This window comes from Echinops telfairi, unplaced genomic scaffold (genome assembly GCF_000313985.2).
Source record: "Echinops telfairi isolate 266 unplaced genomic scaffold, ASM31398v2 ScPeMD7_3533;HRSCAF=4204_0, whole genome shotgun sequence".
Lineage (NCBI taxonomy): Eukaryota > Metazoa > Chordata > Mammalia > Afrosoricida > Tenrecidae > Echinops > Echinops telfairi.
Genome location: NW_022107431.1, coordinates 63,426,420 through 63,444,369, shown reverse-complemented (window position 1 = coordinate 63,444,369; position 17,950 = coordinate 63,426,420). Strand labels below are relative to the sequence as shown.

The 17,950-nt window shown below is 44.2% G+C and overlaps 1 protein-coding gene across 1 annotated transcript in view; it reads right to left on the bottom strand.

Annotated features, from left to right (window-relative positions):
* The window catches only part of TMEM200A (transmembrane protein 200A), a 101,878-nt gene extending 83,959 nt beyond the window's left edge, over positions 1 to 17,919 (bottom strand). Inside the window, exon 1 of the mRNA XM_004702067.2 lies at positions 17,827 to 17,919. The gene's annotated coding sequence lies outside the window, so the exon portion shown is untranslated. The remainder of the gene's footprint in view (positions 1 to 17,826) is intronic.
* Between the last annotated feature and the right edge of the window lie 31 nt (positions 17,920 to 17,950).

Genomic DNA, 17,950 nt, shown 5'->3' with positions numbered 1-17,950 from the left:
TCTCTGCATCTATGCAAGTACTCCCCACATCCACTCAATACTCCCCACATCCACTCATTTGCTCTTGCCTAAGTTCCCGAGTATCCTTGGCCACAATGCCCATGTGGGCAATTGAAATGCCAATTTCAATTACTAATAAGGTGCCTCTAAAACAGCGGTTCTCAACCGCTTTAGGTTCGATCCCTTTCATAGGGGCCACCTGATTCATAACAGTAGCAAAATTACAGTTATGAGGTAGCAACAAAAATAATTTGATGTAATAATAATTTATAAATTATAAAGTGTTCCTGAGGGAGGGGGCAGGGAGGGAGGGGAAAAAACTGAGGAGCTGATACCAAGGGCTCAAGTAGAAAGAAAATGTTTTGAGAATGATGATGGCAACAAATGTACAATTGTGCTTGACACAATAGATGGATGTATGGATTGTGATAAGAGTTGTATGAGGCCCCAATAAAATGATTTTAAAAAGAAAAAAAGGAATTTTATGGCTGGGGGATTGCCACAACAAGAGGAACTGTATTAAGGGGTCGTGGCATTAGGAAGGTTGAGAACCACTGCTCTAAAATCTACCTTTACCCTGTTCTTTCGGTGATCACTGCCATCATCCAATCTGAGGCCTTGGTATCACTTCCTTCAAGCACTCTTGCTTCCCCCTACCCATTCACCACAAAACTGGCAAAGAGGTGCCTAAATGTGCATCAGTCGTCAGTCATCTGTTAAAAGGCATTTAGGATCAAGAGTCAATCCCTCACCATCGTCCTCATGGCCTTCATGTTAGATCCTTGCCCAGCCTACAACATTCCTGAAACCTTCTCCCCTTGGTCCTCAAAAGCACCCCCCATCTTCCTTGGCCCGTCTTCCAGCATGGGCATTTCTCTCTGCCTGGCATGCCTCTTCAGGAGAACAGCTCCTGTGCATGGACTGGTCCCAGCTGGAAAGACATTTCCGGGCAAAGCCTTCCTTTCTCCTTCATGTCACCGCCCTCACTCTTAGCATTCATTCCACAAGTCTCCGGTCACTTCTGGTTGTGAGGTGCCATCGAGTTAGTTCCAACTGAAAGCAGTCCTATGTATTACAGAAGGACACAATGCCCGCTCCTGCACCATGCACACACTTGTTCTTAGGCTGGAGTCCATTGTCGCAACCACTGTCCCTCTACCAAGCAGGATGTCCTTCTCCAAAGACTGGTCTGTCCTGATAACATGTCCGAGTGTGTGAGATGACCTATCCCTATCCCTGCTTCTAGGAGGCATTCTGGCTGCACCTCTCCCTAAACAAATCTGTTTGTTCTCCTCTTAATCCACATTACTTTCCATTTATCTCACCAGCATGGTGGCACTTTATCACTCTTAAAATCATGTACAATATTACGTCGTGTCCCTTTTGTGGTTCATCCTCTTCCCCGGCATCATGCACAGTCGGTGTCCACAACATACTAAGTGCTCCACTTGCTCAAGTGAGCGCTGCTTCTAAGGAGGTTCTCTGAACATTCACTAATGAACACGGTTTTCATTTTCTTACTACATGCATGTCACTCATACGGCTCAAGGGTCTTGTTTGGAAGAAGAAAAGATTAGGTTTCTGTCCTGTATCTATGCCTAAACTAATACGTGAACTTTAGAAAAGTCAACTGTCTCTCCAGACCTTAGATTTCTCATTGTCATACTAGAAACTCTCCCCCAACAGTGATTTGGTAAATGCACATGGATTTCAATCCACATACTAAACTTTTATTTTCAACCAAAGTAGAGCATCTCCTATTTGGGCTTAGATGTCTCTTGGGTATTCTTGCTTCAAGGTCTTTACCAATACCCTAGATTACAGATCAGATACTTGGTACCTGATACAGGCGGATATTGGTACCTCTATTTATTCAGGATTTCCTCCTGAGCCTAGTAATGACTCTGAGGACCAGAGTAAGCACAACCGTCTGCCCAGGCCTGTCCTGGTACAGCTCCCAAGGTCAGTCAATGGCGTCCCTGTCATTCAGAGTTCAAGTCCAGAATTGCCTCATGGTCACAGACCTTCCATAAGCAATCTGCTCTGCTCTGGATATACTTGCCTCCATGCTAATGAAACATTCCAAGCCAAGTCACAAACTGCCTCCCCAGGACCCGATCCACTTTCTCTTCCCCTGTCTGGCACCTCCTCCTCCCTTCAGGTCTCTATTCGAATAATAGACTTTATTGGAGGAACTTTCCCTGACTGTGCCTTGTGATTGTTGTCAGACGTCCGTCAGTTACAACTCATAGAGACTGTACAACAAAATAAAAGACCACCTGGTGGTGTACAAGTCACACAATCATTGTGATGTTTTGAGTCCACTGTTGTAATACGATGTCGGTCCATCTCAGTGAGGGGTTTCCTGTTTGTTGACTTTGTATATTACTAAGCATGGTATCTTTCTCCAGGGATTGGTCTTTCTTGATAACATGTCCAAAGTACATGCGATGAAGTGGCACCATTCCCACCACTGCACAGCATTCTGATGTATGTCTCCCACGACAGATCTGTCCATTCTTCTGGAAATCCATGACATATTCAACACTCTTCACCACCACCACCGTTCAAAGTCATCAATTCCTCTTCATTCGTCCTTACACACTGTCCAGCTTTTGCATGTCTACAAAAACCAAACAAAAGTCATTACCATGGACTCCTAGCAATCCTATAGGGCAGAGTGGAACTGACCCTGTAGGTTCCTGAGACTGCAAATCTTTACAGGAGTAGAAAGCCTCGTCTTTCTCAGAGAGAGTGGTGGTTTTGAACTGTGATGTTGTGGTTAGCAGTCCAATGCATGTTTATGAAGAATCTAAAAATATCATGGCTTGGGTCAGACACTTCTGAGTCCTCAAACTTTTTCTTTAATACTGCAGCAGTATTAATCTTTTGCAGAAGATTTGCAAATGCAAGGAAGTATTTCATTGCTTGACTGATACTTCAATGGACATTGTGGATCCAGTAAAATGAAATCCTTGACAACTTGAATGTTTTCTGGTTTCCAGGATGGTGCTTCTTGGTCCAGACATGAGTAGTTTCGTTTTCTTTATGAGGCATAATTCATACTGATGGGGGGTATTTTTGGGTCTTCACAAATTAGTGCTTCAAATCCTCTTCACTTTCAGCAAGTAAGGTTGTGCATCTGTATACTGCAGATTATTAAGGCGTCTTCCTCCCTTTCTGAGAATGCATATATCTTCATATGGTCTAGCATCTCTATTTGCATGGTATACAGATTGAATATGTATGACGAAAGGATACAATGCTGATACTTTTCCTGATTTTAAACCATAACAATACTACTTTGTTTCATTCAAAGTTCTTGCCTCCTGGTGTTTGTACAAGTTCTTAATAAGCACAATGAAGTGTTCTGAAATTCAAACTACTTGCCTCTTGGTGTCTGTACAAGTTTTGAATGGGCACCATGGAGTGTTCTGGAATGCCCATTCTTCCCAAAGTTATACACACTTTGCTTGAACACAAAGTATTTTCCAATAGTTAATAAAGTAGAGATAAACAATATCCTTGTTTCTCAACACTATAAAGAGGTCTTGTGCAGCACATGTGTCTAATGCAATGCCTCCTTTAATCTCTGGACTCCAGGTTCCATGAGCATTGATTGCAGAGCCAAGCAAGACGAAACCCTTGACAACTACAATGTTTCCTCCATGTATCATGTTGTTACCTCTTGGTCCAGTTGTGAGGATTTTGGTCACCCTCACGTTGGGTTGTAATCCACACTGAAGGTAGCAATCCTGGATATTCATCAGCAAGTACTTCAAGTCTTCCGCACTTTCAGCAAGCCAGGTTTTGCCACCTGCACACCTCAGGTTGTTAAAAGCCTTCCTCCAGTCCTGATGCTGTGTTCTTCTTCACATAATCCATAGAATCTTCATAGAATCTCTGGTGAGTTACTCCGCATACAGAGTAAATGCTATGGTAAGGAGATACCATCTCAGAAGCAGTACTTCACCTGCAACAAAATCCCTCCCAGTATTTAATAAACTGATGTCTCTCAAAAAAAAAAAGAAAAAAAGATACAATCCTGGTCCACATCTTTTCTGATTTTAAACCATGCAGTATTCCTTTGTTCTGTTTGCACAACATTATATATATGAATCGTTTTATAGCAAGTGCCTGATGCCACGTATAATGGGTATTCAGGAAACATTTGCTGAGTGACAAAATAAAGGACAAAGGCACAATGCTCTACTGGAAACCCAGAAGGCAGCAGGACTGAGACACTTCCCATCCACTACTGCAGGAGTAGGTGCTGGTGGAGGAGAAACAGTGCCAATAAAGACTTTGAAGAACCTGAAGAAAGCCCAGGGCAGATCACTGGGTTCATGAGGATGCAGGTGGAGCAGAGTCCCCGTGGACCCTGGGAGATCAGAGTCCCTGCCAAATGAGCAGATGAGCCTCTGGCACGTTGGGGCAGGATAAAAGGGAATCCCTAGAGCAGTCTCTATAGAAACGAGGATCAGGACACAGGTGGTCTTGTTACCTGGAGATGGATAGCATGTACTGTCTTTTTCACGTTTATCTTCTTTACAGTCTGCATTGAAACATACTTAACCAAGGTCTGAGTTTAAAGCATCTGTGAATTAATTTACAATTTCCCGCACTACTACCCTGCCTCACCAAACATACCTTCAAGGAGTCCCATAGATCATCTTATTTTAAAACTCTGACATCTTCCTCAAAGTACTTGCATGCTTGCCTACCACCTTCCAGACCTGAAAAGAGAAAGCAGCCGGTGCCCCGAGCCCAGACCCCGCTGGCCAGCTCGCGGCCTGCTCCCAGTCTAACGACTTCGTAAGTACCTCGGAACAACATCGCCCAGAGGACATTCCGGTAACATTCATTAACAAGCCTCACTAATTACATGCTATTATTTCCTCATAATCAACTGTGCAGGTGTTGGCAAAAAGTTCTGACTAGCGGTTAGTTCAAGAATTGGGAGACTCACAAAACAATAAAAAATTCCCACATGTGTCAAATAAGATGAGCTAAACTCAAGTGGTGCTAATGAAACTTTTATCTAAAATGCAGACTTTTCAGAGATTTTCATCTATACTGGGAGGGAAATACACATATATATGGAAAAAAGATAATTATACATGTTTATTTAACTATTTTGGGATACATTTTTAAATTACTGTACATTTGGGAGTATGGGTAACAAATTTTCTAAACACTTTAAAAATTTTCCCCCATAAATGTAAAACCAAGACTAAACCAGTTGCCAGAGTCACTTGCACCTCATGGGGACCCCATCAGTGCCACAGAATTTGCTCCACAGGGTTGTCAAGGTCTGCTTTTTCAGAAGTAGACCACCAGGTCTTCCTTCTGCGCTACCTCTGGGTGACCTGAAACCGCCCAGCTTCCAGTAAACAGCTGAGCGTGCTGTCTGCACCACCCAGGGACTCCTCCATAAAATGACTGCATACCATCAGTAATGTTTGCTGCGCTCAACATATTGACTATTATATATTGTCAGAGAAATAAAATCACCTGAGAATATAAGATCATATTTAAGGCACAGTCCATGAGCTACTCTCTTACTGTAATTTTACATTCTAGAGTGAAAATTCCCCTGACAATGTATAATATTCAATTTTATTAACTCTACAAAATGTCCTCCCAAAACCAAACTCACTGCCATCGAGTTGATGCCGACTCATACCGACCCTTGCCCTTTTAGGACAGGGCAGCACTGCTCCTGTCGGTTCCAACGACTGTGACTCTGTACGGGAGTAGAACGGCCTGTCTTTCTCCCTCGGAGCAGCTGGTGGCTTCAAACTGTTCACCTTCAGGTCACAGCCCAACATGTAGTCAGCATGCCACCAGGGCTCCTTAGACTTACTGAATGCATTACTGAATACATAAAATGCACAAGTCTCCATGCTGGCACATTTAAGATAACTAAGCTTCACATAACAAAAGCAACTCTCCAGAGGACTAACTAAGCCATGTATGGTGGTACCTAGAAGATTCATTTATATTAAATTTTAATATTTTTAATTATACTAAAAACCCTTTGAAGCTGAGTATACAGTACATTGATTGCCTTTACCCACACAGTGATGTAGAGCACACGAACACAACTGCACAGGAAGTCCCTCACCTGGATGCTATTTTTGCTCCCCATCCCAACAGCACCTTCATCACCAGTTACTAGAGCACATTCTTTCCCTCAACTATTGTCAATGAATGACCTCAACCATTATGCTCCAAAACACAGACAAAACTTCCCAACTGTCTCATTGAATCCCTTTTCCCTTTGGATGACAGAATAATCTTTTCGAAACAAAATCAGATCATATCCATCATCCACTTAAACCCTTCCAATAGCTTTGCAAAGATGCCCTTACAATGAGGCCCAGGGGTCCACCCACCTCACCTGCAAGGCTGTCTTGCAGGTCTCAGCACAAATGCCTCCCAGAGGCCTTTCCGGACTGAAAAAGCCACGCCCTGTGGCCTCAGCTCCCCAGTCTGCCCCCTTGTACTTTACACAGCGGCTCCAGGATCTGACATCGCAGTGGCCTTCCTCCTTTCAGTACTTCCTGTTTGTCTCCCATCTCAAATGGAAGCTCCAGCAAAGCCTTCGTTCTGCTCTCTACCCTGTCCCTAGCTGCCAGTACATGTTATGTATTGAGTCCATTATTAATGATCGAGTATCATTAAAAGTTAAGTATTGGTTATCAATTAAAATTAAAATTAAATATCCTTAATAAAACAATAGAGCACTCACGTCGACTGCTTTAAGTTATTAAAATGTGTATGTCTTATCAGTAAGCAAAAGGGCCCTCATGGGGGTGTTGGATAAATGTTGCACTGCTAATAGCAAGGTCAGCGGTTCAAATCACTAGTCATTCTGCAGGAGAAGGATGAGGCAATCTTCTCCCATAAACTCTATAAAGGGTTGCTAGGAGTCAGAATTAACTCAAAGGCAATCATGGGTTTGGTTTGGTTTTTTCTTTTTTCGGTAAACAAACAAGACTATTTTTACATGGTAGCTGTGTGAGAAGATGGGCCTCCCACATGATGAAAACCACTCACAGATCTAATTTAATAACAACTACTTGTACCTATGTAACCCCACCCAACAAGGATGGGAATGGACTGAGGGGGAAGCACTCATTAGATTGGTCTTGCTACCAGCAATCTGGACTGGCAAAACAGTTGAACCTGATGCTCAGTCCCAAGGTGGAAAAGTTTGGTGCGGGAGAGACAAATAGATAAATGACAAAAAGGAAGGAGAAGTACTAGCTTGAGGTAAAGAAATGAATAATGGGTGGTTAGGTAGTGGGAAAAATATAACATCATGCTCATCCCTCTGAGACTCAGAGCAAGGGAATAATCTTGTTATTATTAAATAACAGGGAATCAATCCACTGTTAAATTCTATCAGGGGACAGGATTGGTGAAGTTGAGACAACATTTAGAGAACTTGACCAGATGGACAACAGTTACAACAGACCTGAATGACTGACACCTGAAGAGACATTATAGACTAATTGTAAACTTGTAAAATAATTTGGAGTGGGAAGTTAATGCCTCAAGTATGAATGGGTAAATGGCTAGAAGAGCCAGAGGGTAGCCAAAGATGTAGTCAATTACTTAATATGACCCTTCTAGCCATTAGCCATAATCCCTTTCATGATGTATTGTAAAAAATCTAGCTTATGTGCCAGTGGTTAGGGAGCCTGAGTGGCTAAGGGTTACCTTGGACTGAGAGCCTCAAGTTCTGCAGTTCGAAACCACCAGCCACTCCAAGTGACAAAGACAGGGCTTTCTATTCACTAGGGCAATTCTACCGTGTCCTATAGGATCGCAATGAGTGAACATCAACCCCACGGCAGTGAGTTTGTTCATTTTTTGTATGCCTGTGGTTACAATCCCATTTTGGAGGGCTTTCTCTGTTAGGAGATTAAGGTGGGTTGTTTCCCGAGTCCCCACCTTAGTGGAGGGTGTGAGTCCAGCCACTACCTTTTGTTTCACTGGGGCTGAAAGACAAAAGCCACACCTCCATCCGAGCTGTCCTTGTTCCTGTGTGACCTGGGCTCCCTGACTGAGTGCTGACAGATACAAGAAGACTTGCTCTGACTTTGGGACACATTTGGCCTCTGGCTTTGGACCCTCCGCTTGCTTATTTCACCAGACCTCCGGTTCTGGAGACTGTAGCTGCAGTCCATCATCGGACCTGATCTCACCAGCTTCCACCGCTTTGTGGGTTCAGAAGAGGATGCTCCAGAGAGATGGCTGAACTTAGGATCTGGGACTTAACATAACTACAACCAGGTGGGCCATTTCCTTACAGCTTCGTGAGTTCGTGAGACATTGGAGCAAACTCCAGAACCTAGGGACATGAGGAAATACGCTGAAGGAGAGACTGTGGTTAACATCAGAGAGAAGGGAGCCATATCACATGCTGGGAAAGTTTGTCATTTTCGGACTTCTTTAATCTGCACCTTCTTGGAAATAGTTTAGTATTAATTCTTCTAAAATAAATACCAGAGTTGCCTAAAAGTATAATCTGAAATTTGAGCAAAGACTTTTCTCTTAACCAATTGTCATTATAATACCAAACATGGGTACAGCTTAGAAGCCCAATTTTAATATAATAATTAAGTCAATCATTACATAGCCATACAATCAGATCTCAATCAACATTAATAATGCTTGCCTGAAAGTTCATCATGAGTCAGAACAAATTTAACAGCAATTAATAACCCTAATTTTTTTTTTAATATTTAGGACATATGGTTAAAAAAAACAGCAGAATACATGGTGATTTTTAACTATGGAAAATTTCATTCAAAATAATGAATGGGAAAAAAAAATACCAAAATGTTACAAGTGTCCTTGGGTGATAGGATTATATACACATCTCCCTGCTCGATTGTGATTGTCTTTGATACATAATGTGTTTTCCCATGTTTTCATCTGGCTTATGGATTGCTTTTAAGAGTAGAAATAATCATGTCTCTTTATAAATTCTAAATAACTGCATTGTATTACTAATACTTGCTCGTGTTTGTTTACTGAGCCAAGAGTTCTGTCTCTCCTATGCCAACGTCAGTTGGGAGAGGATATTAAGATTCTTTGCATGCACCCACATTTCAGCCCAAAGATGCAGATTCTCAAAAGGAAAATATTTTCTTCTGACGGCAGCTGCCAACCTAACAGCACCTCTGTGATTAACTCTCAACGTGCAAAAGAGCCCGCCTTCTCAGCATCACGTTGCTCTGTGCGTCTCTAATGCTCTGCTCCTGTCTCTCCCCGCTTTATGTCATGCGCAGGAGTTATTTGTTTCTGTCTGGCTCTTCCATGGCACGAGATTCTTGAGGAGCCGGATCAGGTCTCAAGTCAGCCTGTGCCTGGTAAACAGAGGGCATTTAATAAATGACGTTCAGTGAAGTACTTACTCAGAAGAAAGTCCCTTCTTTGGGCCCCAGGAAAACCACACAAACACAGGATTCTATACTGTGATAGAAATATCTTGGTTTGTGCGTGGAGTAAGAGAACAGTTAGAATACAATTTTCAGTTCGTGGAAAACAAAGCAGTTCCCCACTGAGGAGCTGGCCTGGCACTCCTAGCCGGACCCTGGAGTTCTCTTGGTGGGCGTGACAAGTTCAAAGAACATCAGCCTCCACCAAGGCCACTCTATAACCAGGATGCACGCGAACAAACAGACCACTCTTGCGTCATGTCTAAATACAGATCAAAGCCAAGAACTCAATGACAACATGGCCAGGCAAGCCCCTAAACCGTCTAATCTAAGGGGAAGGTGCTTCTTTGCCAAGCACAGTGCTAACCTCCCTGGGTCGGCCCTCCTTTAGATGCGATTAAGATGCCCAATGAGAATCACTGCCCCCTCCTGGCAGCATTCACTCCAGCAAGAAGTTCCACTTCCTTAAACTCACTCAGATCACTTAGCACAAGCGGAAATTCTCTATGACCAATTCCTAACACCCAGGATTTCTTGTGCATTCTCCATCGCTGCACAAGTAACAAGCCCAACTTGTTTAACTGGAGGGGGGTACCTGCTGGCCTCTCTTTGGAGGGCACTGACAAGTCCTTAGTCCTACCCAGAATGCCTTCCTCTTTTCCCTCTGTCTATCCATACTCACGGGACTCACCTTTTTCTACTGACACTCCACTGGCTGGCCGCCGTGTAGTCTCCATAGCATTTATGTTCAGCAGCCACTGTTAAGTTTGTAGTTCATAACACTAGCTGGTACTGAGACCCTGAGTACTCTCTGAAAGGTTCCTTACAACTCTAAAATCTTATTGTTCTGTTGCTTTTAACTAAGCATTTGGTCACTTTTACCTCTTCAAGGAGTCTATGAGGTTTTACCACGCATGTCTCCTATATTGACATGCCTTCTTATTCCCTTTCTCTTCATATGCATACAAGTCTCCCTTGAACCTGTCCAAAGGTAAGTGCCGGCTGCTTCTTTACCGGTTTCAGTGTGCATATTTATCAAAGAAACAAGTTTAATAACTCCCCACAGCCATCGAAGCAGAACTGACTCACAGAGACCCTAGATAGGGTTTACAAGGCTGCACATCTTCCTGCAGCAGACAGACTCATCTTTCTCCTGCAGAGGGGCTGGTGGGTTTGAACCACCATCCTTGCAATGTTTACCCAACAGCACCACCAGGGCTCCTTATACATATCAATGTATAGTCATATTCAAGCAGATATAAATGTAGTTCAGCCCTATAGACATTTGATCTCACATTTTTGCGAGTATGAAAGGTTGTTACTTATACTCCCTTTGTAAACAGCTTCATGTATAGATAGAATTAGCTGCACACCTTTATCACAGTCTGTATGAGCCAGCCTTCTCTCTCTTTCTCTCCCTGGATGAATATATTTCCTATTTATCATATTTCAGGGCAAAGCACCTGTACATACAAAGGTAAATTCAGGCCAGAGAAACTGGCAGAGTCCCTTCTGTTCAACTGAAACCAGTGACTAAAATTAAGTCTTCGAAACATCTGACTTGCTGACGTATCTATACTGCATAATGACCGGGATCCTGGTCTGGGGGGAGGGGGTGGTGCAGAGAACCAACTGGATTATTATATTTTCTGCCAAAGTCAGATAAAATCCTGCTGGACAGCTCTCTTCAGATGGTGAGCTCTTTATCTCCCACTCTGCTATTTAATGTAAAAGTTAACCCATTGTCTCCCTCCAAAACCACACACCCGGGCCGACTGTTGGTCTTCCTATCACCCAGGCTTGAAACTGACCTTGCCCTGCTAGGAGCAGGATGAGGGCTGGATTCAGACAAATCTGGGTTTCCACGCCACCTCCTTTTCAACCTTCCTGTCTGGCTCCAGAGACTCGGGCAAATACTTCACCCTCTTGGGGCCTCCACTTCCTGGCTCAAAAACGGGCATGTTATTTGCCTTCCCAGGACTATAATGAAGATTCAGGAAGCTTATGTATCTAAGGCACATGGAAGATGCTCAACAAATGTTAGCGCTTGTTCCCCTAATAGTGCCCGACAACTAATAAAATCCTGTCTCCCTCGGAGGAGCTGGCTGGCTGTTCCATATTCTTATTGACTTACCGCAGGGAGGATATTTAAAGCAGGGCAGATGGTAGAGTTCCTGTTCTCAGATCAACATTCAAGCTGCAGTTGTTCTTCTATTGATCTGCCCACCTGTTCCACTTCCTGATCCGGCTCCCATCCTACCTCCTTGTTTTACACCGAGCCCCAGACCAAGACTCCAAGGACAGGACTGTCTGTTGCTTGGCGTTCATGTTGGCCCTCTTGTCCAGCTTACCTCTGAGCACAGAACTTCTTCACCTTGACTTGGACAACGTCTGTTCTGTGCCTCTGTCTGAGGCAGTTTCTTGCACTCTGAACATCTACCAGAAAGCCCAGAACACGGAATTTGGATGCTGAGCTTGAGAACACGGCTGCCCAGTGAAAATCCTAGCCCCATCCAGGTTTTGATCCTTACTCCACCACTTACCTGCGCTTTCTTCCACTGCCACTTCACTGGCTGTTGTGAGGTTGAAGTGATATAATGAAATTAAGGTGCAGGACATGGAACCTGGCTTTGAGTAGGCCCTTATAAACTGTCAGTGCTTTGCCCCTAGGGCTCATGCCAGCGCCACCCCCCACCCCCACCCCAGGCCTCCTTTTAACACCATCCAGCTAACTCCCCACCTATGACTCATTCTACCCACTGGCCCAGCCGGGCTTCCTGGTCTTCTCTCTCAATCCATCCATCCCACAGATGCCTATGGCAACAGAGATGTTCCCTCATTCCAGCCGAGAACCTCACCAGATTGTCATAAGCTTGTTCATACCCATTCCTTTCTACATTTGCTGTCAATGCTTGGTACTCTAATTTGGGGCCCTATGCCTCCTGTATGGACTGAATTGTGTGGCCCTAAATATTTGGAAACAGAGTCTCTGAAAACCTTCTGAGTTGGGTTAGGAGGAGGTCATACTGGAACGCACACACCCTAATCAAGCGGAACGGTGTCCCTGTGAAAGAGGAGAGGAGACTGGGTGTGACGGAGAAAGGCTAGCTAGGGGGAGCTGCACCTACAAGCCACGGAACACCTGGGTCTACTAGAAACTTAGAGAGACAGACAAGGATCCTCTCCTAGTGACTTTGGCCCAGCCACCATGTAAATCCAGACCTCTAACCTCTTGAACTCAGACAGTGCATTTCTTTTCTCAAGCCAGTGGAAGGGTGATACTTTGGGTTAGACCAAGCCTAGGGAGCATATGCACTTCCTAAGTAATGCTGCTAATCTGTGCCTGTTGCCTTCCTCCCACCATGCCTCAAAAAATCTGGTGACTTCATACACCATCATTATGTGTTCATTATTTCACTTCCATATTCTGTTCCCAAAGCATAATGTGACTTGGGAACACATTCCCTTAATTAACAGTACAATGTCCCAAGAATCCTCATGTTTGTATGAGAAATCGCAATCTTTGTTTGCCAGTTGCACTCCAAGCCTTTGGGAGAGAGAGTCCATCAATGGCCCCCTGTGAAAGTAAAATGTCCACAGATGGTGCTGGGGTAAAGGGGCGGCAGTAGTGTAGTGAATTGAATGGTGGTCCCCCCAAACATATGTTCACTTTAAACTTCACAGTGTAACCTTATTCAGAATAAAGATCTTTGTCAAAAAATAACTAAAAACTCACTGCCATTGAGTCAATGCCAGCTCATACTGACCCACAGGATGGGGTAGTAGAACTGCACCTGTGATGTTCTGAGACTATAACTCTTTATGGGAGTAGAAAACTCCATCTTTCTTCCTTGGAGCTGCTGGTGGTTTCAAACTGCTGACCTTGAGATTAATCCATAACCACTCTATCACCCGGGCCCCTAAAGATCTTCACAAGTGTAATTATAGTAAAGAATTCAAGAGTAGATTGTCTGGGATTGAAGTGTACTGTAACAAGAGTGGGGCATGTCGCTATAAGACAGACTGGATAAAAGGAGGCAGACGAAGACATGACAAAGGTGGTCGTGTGACACAGAAGCTGAGGCTTCCTGTATGCAGCCCTAAGACAAGGAATGCCAAAGGATTCTGCCAAGGGCCAGAATCCAGGGCAGGGCAGAAGGCAGGAACTGACTCTCCCTCTGAGACTCAACAGAGAACCAACATTGTCAACATCTTGATTTTGGACTTCAGGCCCCAGAATGGTGAGGGAATGCATTTCTGTGGCTTTTAAGCTACCAGGTTTGTGGTGGCTTGGAATGGGAAGTCCTAGAAAACTAAGACAGATGGGAAGGAAGCTCAGGATGGAATAAGCAAACTAATCACTTATAATCAGAAGTCAAGATATCTCAGGAAATGTGGCATGCAAAATGGGAGCCCTCTTACCTTCCAGAATACGATCCACATTTTTTCCTTAGAAACTCAAACTTTCTTTTTTTTTTTAATCATTTTATTAGGGGCTCATACAACTCTTATCACAAACCATACATACATCAATTGTGTAAAGTGCATTTGTACATTCATTGCCCTCATCATTCTCAAGACATTTCCTCTCCACTTAAGCCCCTGGCATTAGGTCCTCATTTCCCCCTCCCTCCCCACTCCCCGCTCCCTCATGAGCCCTTGATAATTTATAAATTGTTATTTTGTCATATCTTGCCCTGTCATCTCCCTTCACCCTCTTTTCGGTTGTCCGTTCCCCAGGGAGGAGGTCACATATAGTTCCTTGTAATCGGTTCCCTCTTTCCTACCCACTCTCCCTCTACCCTCCCAGTATCGCCACTCACACCACTGGTCCTGTAGGGATCATCCGCCCTGTATTTCCTGTATTTCCAGTTCCTATCTGTACCAGTGTACATCCTCTGGTCTAGCCAGACTTGCAAGGTAGAATTCATGTCATGATAGTGAAACTCAAACTTTCACTGAACTCTTACTTCAACTTCCTCTCTCCTCACAATGTTCCCAGAGAGCGCATTAGCGCCTCCTACCTCTCAAACCCTGTGGCGCAGAAAGACAGTGGAATGGAGAGGTGACAATGAGTTTTATGTTATCAGTCATGATTTCATTACCTTTCTGTTCTAATTACCTCTCAGGATTATTATGAAAATCAAATGCTATTATTTGTGAAAATTCACTGAAACCATCAGGTATGATGTCAAAGTTTAGGGTTTATTGTTTTATTACCTACAGCCAACACTCAGAAAATCAAGGAAAAGCAAGATGCCCGAAGCCCCACCTCCATTACCTCCTATCATCCTATTGCCCCTTTCCTACATCTAACAAGGTTTCCAGGAACCCTGGTGGTGCAGTGGTTATGAGCTAGGCTGCAATCAGTCTGGACAGCAGTTTGAAACCACCAGCAGCTTCCCGGGAGAAAGACTAGGCTTTTTACTCCTGCAGACAGTTCCAGTCCCAGAAACCCACAGGGGCTTGTTATGCGTCAGCATTGACTTAATGCCAGTGAGTCTGGTTTACTTTGTTTGAGCAAAGTCTCCAGCCCTTTCCTCAAACCCAAGCCCTATTAAGTGCACCCTCTCTAACTATGCTCTGATTTCTCCTCCTTAATTCCTCATTGAGGACAGAGAGATGCAGAAGCCAAGGCACTCATCCAGGGCCACAAAAGCCAGTGGTTCAATCTGGATGACACGTAGCATTTTTTCAAATCCCCCCTGTCTCCACAGCTTCCCCGGATGCACAATTTCCCAGGTGCTCATGGATGACCGCAGTTGCTCAGTGGCCTCCCCACCAGCCTGTGAACTCCTGGAGACTAGTCTACTTCCTGGCTGTCCTTGACCAGCCTGGCACCGCAGCCACAATATTCTGAGTGGCTGGGCGCGTATCAAACCCAAAGGAATAAAACACATCTAAATCCAGGAAGAAATTGATCTATTTCATAAAAGTGCACATCATACATTCCCTAATACAATGAAAGGGTACATCTCTTTACCAATTTGTCTTTTCTGTAAACTGTCTCAATACAACGTCTTTCCCTGTAGGTGTTTTGCGTGACCATAATTCTCCATCCTGTCTCCTGTTAAGAGACAGCGACCTTAAATGAGCCTTGGTAGCAGAGTGGGTTACACACAGAGCTGTTAACCATCAAGGACAGCAGCAGGTCAAATCCAGTGGCACTCTCCTTGGGAGAAGAAGGTGGTCTTTTCCCATACTCATTTGCAGCCACAGAAACCCCGGGAAGCAGTTCTGCTCTGTCCCACCGGTCACTCTGACTCAGGAATGACTTGATGGTAGTGGGCTTACCCCCAAACGAAATCTGTTTTAAAGCACCCTGCTCTTTTAATCTCCAGGATATTTGATTACGTGCATGACTATGAGAATTTATTTTTAACCTTTTGCTAATGTTGCTTAAGAAATTTTAAAGGCGGCATTTGCTCTATATTGGTTCCAGTTTCCCTAAACTAAATGAATTTTTCTTTATCTGGAGAGTCACAGAGGGAATGAGGGAATTAAACCAATCAGTTCATATTCATTCCCTGTCTATGTCAGTAATTATTTTCTTTGACATATGGGCGGTTACCAAAAATTTTGTAACAGCACAAGTCTACCTATGACCATTTAATTTATTGTAGCATTCAAAAATATCACGAAAACGTCTTCCAAGTTAAAATAAAACGGTAGTCAGCTTTCTTTACGAGAATCTTTCCAGAAGAATAACCTCTGATTATGAGTGCTCGTTAGCTATTATATGCATTCTCCTAGACTTGACTGGGCAGCAACAGGTACAAACCGCCTGAAAGTTGCCGGCAAAAATGCCCCACGCAGCTACTCTCTCTCTTTTATTGAAGGCTTCCTCAGCTTAGGATACAAAACCCAACATAATCGAAGTAACGGTTTGTAGCTAGATCAACTCATAACAAACCTAGATCAACTCATAACGATGAGCTCCCTAATTAGGACTTTGCTAGAAAAAAACATGCCTAGCATCTCAGCATATATCTTTAAAAGTAAAAACAAACACAGCCCTAAACCCCACAGGATGGGATTGAGAAGGCTTCTCACTAGGTTGTTTCCATTGTGTGCCATTTTACCAGGTTGTGATTGTGGTTGTTGCTAGGTCCTACAATACAAGACGTGGCCTGGTCCCGCACCACCCTCACAATGCTGGAGGCCACCGTTGCAGCCACTGTGCCCACCCACCCCTGTGAGTGGAGTAGCATCTCATTACAGGGAACTCCCATTTAATAGAAGCTAAGCTTTCCGTTTGGACAGGCTCCCATTCCCAGAAGCATCTGGAAAGTACCATCAGATACTGGTTGATGACTAAGTAGTGAAGAAAACGGGAAGTGGGAAAAAGTCTCAGATTTTAGCCTACTTTCCCCCAAATGATAATATGTTCGAGTATCAGTAGCAGAATAACAAGCTGAAGGTCCTTTATAATAGTATTTCCATAGTGGGAGACATGAAAACCCAGTAAAGCAAATAAGCTTTCAGAGGCTCTGGTAACGTTCGTGCACCAGGCCACAAAAAGTATCTCTCCGGGCTGGGTTTGACTCCTAAACCCAGTTAAGAGTTTAATATGCTTAATGACAAATAAGAATCTTGGTTGCTTCTGGAAATGTTTCCTTGGCTGTTTAAGAGACACGTTAGTCCAATCTGTTTAGTTCTGAAATGGAACTATACACCAGGTTAAGGTGCACAGGACCTGACCGTCAAATACATTTAACTAGTCAACGATGCCGTCTTCCTCCGGGACATCACCCTATCTTTTAGTGGCATTACCATTACCCAATGATCAATGGGTATTTATTACAAATATCTTACACACATACATTTCTCAATCTAAATCTAGGAAGACTAAATACACAGAGTGAGCTTAATTCCTACCTAATATGCAGCATTAGCTTCAACAATTAACTATCCAGGAAGAGTAATTAATAAGAGAAATCTCAAAAGGCCCTCAACCTTTTCTGTCAAGGGCAAACTATACCAGGAGAAGAGTGAATTTATAAAACAATATATTTCACCTCTCCGTTGTGCAAATGTAAATGCTGCGGTCGTTGTAGGAAGCCCCGGCCCCACTTTGCTCTTGCCAGTGACTGCTATAAATGAAAGCTGTGGACATCTTAACAGAATGCTGACTCCCTGGAACTGAGACAAAGGAAGGAGTCGCTGGGAGAAACCCAGCCAGACGCTCCCAGGCTCCTGGCGCTCCCAGGCTGCCCCGCATGGTTTCTCTGGGTCTCTGGGGACGGAGCAGTCCGTCCACAACTGATGGCGGGCTTGGTTTATTTCCCAAACTTCGGGAGACGGTGTTGATCCAAACTCTGGAGGCCGAATGGGGAGGTGTGTGACCGGCACCCCTTCCCTTCCCTCTCACCTGTCCGAAGCGCGCAGCCTCGGGGGTCGGTCGCCTCTCTGGGCTCTCACTCCGCTCGCTGCTGGGACCTGGGGCGTCTCTGGGGACGAGTGATGGAGGCGGCGGGGCCGGGGGCGTCAGCTGG